Source organism: Pleuronectes platessa, chromosome 11 (genome assembly GCF_947347685.1).
Source record: "Pleuronectes platessa chromosome 11, fPlePla1.1, whole genome shotgun sequence".
Lineage (NCBI taxonomy): Eukaryota > Metazoa > Chordata > Actinopteri > Pleuronectiformes > Pleuronectidae > Pleuronectes > Pleuronectes platessa.
Genome location: NC_070636.1, coordinates 1998987 through 2007944, shown reverse-complemented (window position 1 = coordinate 2007944; position 8958 = coordinate 1998987).

Genomic DNA, 8958 nt, shown 5'->3' with positions numbered 1-8958 from the left:
CCATAAAACCCAAATAATGAAACTAAAAGTGGATGAGAAGTTTTCTAGAGCTGCAGCATTTGGTGATAACTAAGTATTCATTGGCTTTGCCCCCCCCCCCCCACACACACACTCCCCTCCCAGCAAACTACATTATTCCTTCCTTCTCTTTCATCCCATCTTTCCTTCTCTCTCTTCCTTCTTTCATGTCCTTTTACAAAAAGCTTTCGGGGTAACAAGCGTGTCCGTGGTTCAGATGAGCCCCCCCCGCTGACAGTCTGCCCCTTTGTGTCCGCCCAGAGCCCAGATGCCTCTGTTCACCCCCCCACCCCCCACCCCACTTCATTGGAATGACCACATCGCCCTCACAGGAATGGCACCAGGAATTCTTTTGTTGTGTACCTCCCCCCGTGGCTGGCAGCCACCGGCCTCAACCCCCCCACCCCTCCTAATTCAATCAGCCGCAATAAGAACTTCATTGTTTGTCCTCAATCTGAATGGACGGCTGATGAGGTAATAGTGTGGGAATATTTGTGTTGTGGTTGTTTTTAATCTGTTGGTCACAAACGTGACGGTGGCTCGAGCATCGAACGGTGACACGACCCGATTGTGTCGTCACATGAAAGACTCGGTGACTCACCAAACTTTACAGAAAACTGGACAGAAATTCTATATTTCACAGGTCTCATGGCTCCATGCGCCTCCTAAACAATCACAGCCTGGTGCTTTATCTTGGCCCTCGATGTATGAACTTAAGAAATCACAACTATGAGTCTTTAAAGGGACATTTAAAGAAGCGTCTTGGAGCTTTATACTAAACACAACCGGGAATTCAACATTTAGAGTTTATTGGTCAAAGTTTATGGTCGCTTGCACAGCTCGTACTTTAAAGAACTTCGGGTTGTACATGATAAGTTTAGAGTTAAAGTGTGAAATGACCGAATCAAGTGTGAGCTAAACTGCTTTAATACAGAAAACACAACAAGTTCCCTTCAGCTGATCACTTCATTAAAGGCCCTGACAGAATAGAGTCATTGTTTGGATGAAGCCTGTCATTGTGAGGACTTCAGTGAAAGTGAGATCTGTCAAAACACCACCCGCCTTCCAACCACACGACCACGTCAGCCCTCGTCCTCGGTCGTCTCTCCTGATCGTCTCCGACAGCCTGATGGTTGACGTGTAAGTGAGCTCATGGTCCAACAGTAGCTTTAAAAAACAGATCTCACCCAGGATGACACTGAGTAGAACGTGAAATATAAACTGATTCCAGAAGGGTACTGGATCCTGGATAATCTGAAATTAACCAGAGGGTCTGAATGTGAGTCAAAGAAACAGGGATGAAAACACAAGTGTGCATTAAAGTGAACCCTCTCTCGTTCTTCCTTTCTTTTCTCGATGAATAGATTTTCCAAAGACTCCACAGACTCCACTGCAGGTGATTACAGCAGATTAACATGTGGTGACCCAGAAGGCAGGAGGAGTGGGGGTGTGAGGGGGGGGGATGAACACAGGGAGCAGCATCCGCGTGATTGTACGATTTACATTTTTAACATTTATTGTTGTTATTGATTAAGGGGGCGGGGGTGCAGGGTCAGGGTCTGTTGTCGTCAAAGAAACACACCATGAACAGCTGAGCAAACCTTTTTCATAATCTCCCCCCCCCCCACACACACTCTGGATCGATCCTGCAGCCTTCAGCACCTGAACCACTGAGGGACCACGATCCTCTGAGTTTTGACAGTGCTGACAAGTTATCAAGTTTCTATTTCTGAATTCATTCACTCGTTGTCTTTAGTTTGAAGACATCAGATGAAATCCCTTGAATCTGGAGTTGTGTTATAAATAACATTCTTGTCCTGGTTCATCTTCGCTGCCTCTGGAGGGAACTTGTTTATCTCTGACTCTTTGTTTTGTCTGACCTCTTTGTGTCAGGATCCCTCCTGAACCACAGACAGGAAGCTGGGTTATGGGCACAGTCTCATGTTTGTACTTTCACTTTCTTTTTATCACTCGTTTCCTTTATTCTTGTTGTTATTAATTGTTGCCTGAATAAAATTGGCTACTAACCAATTTTACATGTGAGAAACTGGACTCTAACAGTTCTGATTGCGCCCCTGAGAATGGATCCATCCTCGCAGGGTAAGAGAGACGATTACAGCCAAGGTGCCTTTGAGCAAGGTGCTTAACCCCCCACTGCTGAGGAGCATCTGCTCAGTGGTCAACACGACTGCACAGATCGCACATGTTGGTGTTTGTGTATGAACGACTGCTCATCAGCAGCGAACACAGATCAAACTCTCTGAAGACATGGATTCACCCTCACTTCCACTTGTGGGAAGTTGTATTTGAATGTAATAATCAGCTGATAACACACTTTGGACTGAGAGCAATCTGAACTCAGATCAGTCTTTTGAGATATTTTGAGATGAGAGGATCGCCCATGAAACGTTTCCCGTCAACAAGATGGCTGCAGCTGATGAACCTGTTATAAAGACATTATGAAACGACCTTGATACGTTTTCTACTGAAAGAAGGATAAATAGCTGGAAGCTCTGTGGTATCTTCTTCTTGATGGCAGCTGCAGATGTCTTTGTGAGCGCTGGTCATAATAATAATATTCTCCTTGTCCTGTAAACAGCTGGATTCAAACCCTTCCTCCCTGTGTCCTCTCTTTCCGCTCTGCTGCCCTCACCGACACTAACCATGAGCAATCTGCTCTGTGGGAGACGACTGATGGAGTTCACGTGCTGGTCTCCGTCCCAGTTGTCTCATGACCAGAGCTCCACCCGCCCTGTTTCCCACCAGGGTCCAATAAGAGACTCGAGCCGCTTATTGTTCAAGGTCACAGAATGGGAAACAGTTCACCTCTGAATATGTAGATACACAAAGATTGAAAATATTGGTAAGAGAATAAGAAATCTCAAGAAATCAACCTGCGTGAAATATGTTTGAATAAATTAAAAAATGTATATTCAATTATATTCAATTTATATATAATGTGATGGTTTTCGTCACATGTTTGAACCAAAATAATTAAATAAGATGCTGTTAGGAGATGAAGGAGGGAAGGAGGGAACCATCTCTACTCCTCTTCCTCTTCCGTGATGTCTTGGTTAAATATCTTTCTGTTCACCATCTCTCTCTCTCTCTCTCTCCCCCCCCCCCGCACACACACACCTGCTGTCACCCATGATAAATTCAGGAAGATTAATATTTCATCTGCCACCTCACAGCGCTCTCTGGCAGGAGGAGGGGGGGGGGGCGGGGTTCCTCCATAGCCAGGATTGCACATTCAGTCATCACGTGTTTTATTATGCTAACAACATTAGAGACATATTCTGTGAGCCTCAAGATGATGCTTCCAGAGAACGTGTATGAAGCTAAGAAGTATTTAAAGTCGAGATTCACTGATTCTCATTTTCCCTTTTTTAATCTGCAGGCTGATACGAGAAGGTAAAAGAGATTCAAGATGACGTTTCACCGAATGAGAAACGTTATTGTCAAAGTTCAAGAGGATGAAGCTCGCCCCATCAGAGCCGAATAAAAGAATAAACAAACCTTACAGACTAAAGAAGGATATGAATAAATAAATATATGTGTATACGACATAAGTAAATCAAGCTGTGATATTTCAGATCCGCTCACTGATGAGGAGCTGCGTGTCCCATATGCTTACATGGAGGAGGCAGGGTTCATGAACAACACTGTAAATGAACATAAACAGGAGAATCTTATATAGATATATCTTATACCAGATGTGGCTAAAGGACTTATCTGAAAATGTTCTAGCTTATACTGCATCCGGCCACCAGGGGGCGATCAAGATGATTTAGCTTCTCTTTTGAGCTGTCATGTCGTCCATCTTTATGGCAAAAACCTGCTGACATGAGGCAACACAACGTAATGATTTCACAAATGTGCTAATTAGTGTGTTTTGCCATGTAGCGATTTTTTTTTACGCAGAATTCAGCTACTTTACATCACAAGTCGTTGTTATGACCTCGTTAACTGCAGGTTCTGCTGAGGCCTGGTTATATCACAACAGTGATTAGAGAAAAGTCTGAGATATTCACACGTAAGGAGCATGTATAATCAAGTTAACCTGGAGCAGGAGAGTGAGGTGCTGAAGATGGAGGAGGAGGAGGAGGAGGAGGAAGAGGAGGAATAGGAGGAGGAAGAGGAGGAGGAGGAAGGTGGCTGAACGGCCACATTAAGGTTTTTTTGTGCTCCACAGATTGAGCCAGAATCAATCTCTCCTCTTTGAGACGAGGACAATGGAGGAATAACTCACTCGCTCCATCATTAAGAGGCTGAGGTGTTTCTGACTCAGTGCCCTCCAATGGGCCCAGAGTCAATTCTACACTGATGTTATTTAACGATAATGTCGAGATGTAATTACATTTTTTTCTGCCCAGTCAAAATATTAACCTGCGCTACGTTTTGTTACCATGGAGATGTGTATTCCAGGAGGCCCAGTATCACAGTATTTATACATTATATTTATGTTTTAATGGCTCCACTGTGGTCTCATCGTCAGAGAGCAGTGATAAACAGCTCAATTGTTAGGCAGCTTTATATTTTAATGTGCCAGAGGGAGAATTACATTCAGATACACAAATATTAAACAAAACCACAGGATATTTGATACAATTTAAATGATTATATATGAAGATTTCATTTTCTATTCATCTTTAGTCTATTTTATTTATGATATAGGAGTATTTGAAACACAATACTCACGGCTCTGATTTACATCCAGTAAAACCACAAATTATTGTTCTTACACCTTGTTTTTCTGTTAAATATAATCTGTTAAAATAGAAATCAAATCTACATTCCTATGAGGAAAGTGTGGCTGCTAGAAATCTGTGTGTAAGGCTGTGAAGATATCATTTCTTGTTCCTAATCTTCCTTCAATTTCGGAGGAGCAGGGAGACAGATGACCTGAACGACCCTGCACTTAAAGGATATACACTGGCTGCCAGCGCCGTCCAGTGGTGGAGAGACAGCACTGCACCCTCTGTCAACGTTCAATCATTGTATTCTAGCCTCAGTGACTGTTTGTTAAGGTTCATCTTCAATGATGCTTTATTTTATATTGAAAACATTCTGTCATGATCTTTGTGATTAAATTAAATCAAAGAACTCCAGTCGTTTATTATCCATCATTCATCCTCTCTTTCTTTACTTCTTTAATGACACACTTCCTTTATGTTCAAAACTGCTTCTTCTAATCAATGTTGTAAATACTGTTGTTGTGACCTCCTCCACCTCTTCCCCCTGTTCGCTATTCTTCTTCTCCTCTTCTTTCTCCTCCTCTTCCCCCCTCTCCTTCCTCTCTGTGTATTTATTTATCAGTAAAAACCTCAGCACCTCCTCAGGCAGCAGAAACCCGAATTAATTAAAAACACTAATAACTTCTCCTCATACATGATTCATGTGGTCGTACCATCATTCCCAGTTTGTGTGTGTGTGTGTGTGTGTGTGTGTGTGTTTGTGTGCGATTCCATCAAGTGCTACTTTAAGGGATGTTTATTCAGGCTGCTTATTACCAGCTGACCAATTGAGAGGGACTGAGGTGTGTGTTTGTGTGTGTGTGTGTATGTGTGTGTGTGTGTGTGTGTGTGTAGCTCTTGTTAAGTGGTGGCTGAGTGTTGCCACTTAGATCCATTGAGGAGGAAATCTAGTTAAGTGGTTAATGAAAAGACTTTCAAACCCAATCTGTTCCACTGCAGCTTCCTTTGGTTCTAATCTGACGTTTGAATAAAGACCTGAGCAGTGAATTATTTGTGAGACAGTAAATCTAAACATGAAGTGTTTCTAAATCTCAACAGAATAAAACCATGAATCTTCTCAGTCATTGACTCAAACCTGCTTTCATCTCTTTAGCTTCAGTGTTTATGAACAAAAAATACAAAACAAAAGAAACAGTATATGAACAAAGGTCAAATGATCATGTACGTGTGGATACAAATTTGGGTCAAAGAAGTTTTATTAAATTTTCAATAATATAAAGTGTCACCCGGCGTATGAGGTCACACATGGGGCTGCACCAAGAAGCCAGGGCAGGTGTACGTGACGTCAGGAGAGAAAATACACAAACGTGAGTAAGCGACTAAACACGTGTTTATAAAGAGCACTAAGCTAACTCTGAGCTAACACTAAGCTAACTCTGAGCTAACACTGAGCTAACTCTGAGCTAACTCTAAGCTAACACTAAGCTAAAACTGAGCTAATACTAAGCTAACTCTGAGCTAACACTAAGCTAAAACTGAGCTAATACTAAGCTAACTCTGAGCTAACATTAAGCTTACACTGAGATAACACTAAGCTAACATTAGGCTAACTCTGAGCTAACACTATGCTACAAGACAAAGATGAACTCATCTGTTTTTACTCTAAACAAATGGAGTCAGCTTTCAGCGATGCTAACGATTGGCGGGTGATGAGCAGCTACAAGCTAACACAGACAACACAGACCATTTAATGTGATGTCATCATGTCAGAGACATTAGGTTTCTCTGTTCCTCCACCTGCTTCATGATTCAATGTCTCTTTACAGATGTTCAATTTGCTTCTCAGCTCAATTTTCAGGACGTGATTTATATTTGACTAATATAGAATCCACCTCTGGGTTTTAATCATGACTCTGTTTAAAATAAAGCTGCCACCTATTCATAAAAGTATTCTTTACTTGCAAATGCTCTAAATTTGACTGCATTTTTAAATCACTATTTGAAATTACTACTGGTATTAAACAAGTTACTGTAAATATGAAACATGTACTCTGTACTGATTCATACAAAGCTTCTGTCTAATGTGTATGTCCAGTGTCAAACACACAATTCAGTTCTAATGAAAATACTTTATCTGCTATTTACAACTCAAGGCAAACAGCAACAACTCATACACACATAATAACAATAATAACAATATGAAATATGTCCCTGTTAGTCTGAATGAAACTTTGCTCAGGTTATGTGTCTCTTTCCTTTATTCTGCCTCCTTTCTCTGAGAAAACACAGCTTGTGTTCAGACTGCGATTCAAAAGGAAGTTGAAGGAGCTCCATCACCCCCCCCCCCCCCCCCACCCTCTCACTAATCCAATATGACTGATAATTAGATAATTCAAGCGCCTGTGGCCCGATAGTGTACGATCAGTACCTGACTGTCAGATGAAGGAGAGCTTCTGAGAGCACACAGGAGATGAGGGGAGATGAGGGGAGATGAGGGGAGTCTCTGAGGGAGTCAGGAGTTGCAGGAGGGGGGGGGGGAGGAGGAGGAAGAAGAACAACTATGTTTCCTTGAATTAGATGAAGATCAGAGTCACATGATGGCAGAGTTCTGAAGTGAAGTCTGTGATGAGCCCTGAAGCGTTCATGTCATCGTGGCCTCGTCGGAATCAGAAGCTGAGAAACTGATTTCAGGTTTCACGTCTGGATGACGGTCGATTCACTGATCTGACGTTTCTCATGTAGACTGTCATCTTTTCTTTAAACAGCCGAGGAAGGGAAGTCTGTTCTACGCTGTTTGAGGTTTGATTGACAGGTCATTTTAACCTCTGAACATAGTTAGTTTTCCCACTTTCATAGCTTAAAATTGGTTAAATTATCTCCTGGTGTACGAGTATATTTTTCATCTGCTTGTTCCAACTCACACTTACATGTGTCAAATACTCCATGAAATCAAATGGTAATATTATCGATTTTACGCTTGAATTTTTAATCAAGTTAATTGTCATTATTATATTTTTGTAAACCTGAAACCACAGGTGTTATTATGAATGAGGAAAGTAAGTTTTACTTTTGATTGATTCATTCGCTGGAAACAAAAGGGAAGGAAATGCATTTAAAGAAAAATCAACATATATTTGTTATTCCATAAACAGTGGTGTGAAAATGTGGAACCAGAGTAAAATTGATCTAATTCGGACGTGTTCATGTTCTTGCTCATGTTAAAAATGAATTTATGTATATTGGAATATAAGAATAAAAATATAAATACAAATAATAAAATATTATTTATACAAGGCAGGAAAAAGTTTCTGATTATGATTGCTAGTAGTAGTAGTTGTATTGTAATTGTAGTGAGTAATTGTAATGACGGGTGTTTGTGGTGCTGCCAGCAGGTGTCACTGTTGTCCATGCAGACGTGTTCAGGTCACGTGCAGCTGATGAGCGTTGTACTGTACTCACCCTGTGTGAGTGGAGAACACACACTGCTTGCTTGTTGTCAGGTGTCGGGTTTCAAAGCACCAACTACACACACATCTGAGGGAGTGTCACACAAACACCGGAGAGGCTCAGAAACCCCCTCGGAGCTCGACCCTGCTGCTTCTCACAGTGATAAACCTCTCAAGTATAAACACCTTCAGGATGACGAGGATTATAAACACATGAGAAATGTTCTTAACAATTTGTGACTAATCCAGACAAGATTAGAGCCAGGGTTATTGATCCTTGGATACTTTTGAAACATCCTCAGATGGGAATTATTTTTATGTCAGTTTAGATTGGATCCGAAAGGTCCATTGTTTTCATTTGATCGGGGCACTGGAACGACATACTGTACGTCCTGTGGGCGTTAATTAGTTTCTTGTTTATCTAATGTCTTTCATTGCTACTGTAATATCATAGTTTTACTCTCAGCATCATCAAATTCAGGTGCAGTCCTTTTTGTACGCAATCCTTGGAGCCACTTCCTCTTCTCTTTCTTCTTCTGTTGTTCAATGCTGGCTCACCTTCCTGCCATTGGTCAGAAAGTGGTTTCACACTGCAAACCGGTTCCGTCTGATCTCATCTGGACCCAGATCAGACGGAACCAAGGTTCTGGTTCTTTGGGTCAGACTAGACCTTGGTCCGTTGGTCTTGACCTGGTTGAGAGGAACCTTCCTGTTATTTTGGTTCAGAATAAACTGAATAGTCTGAAGGTCCGTACTCAACAATGTAAGTGTCAAAACACAATTTGAAAACAAGACTT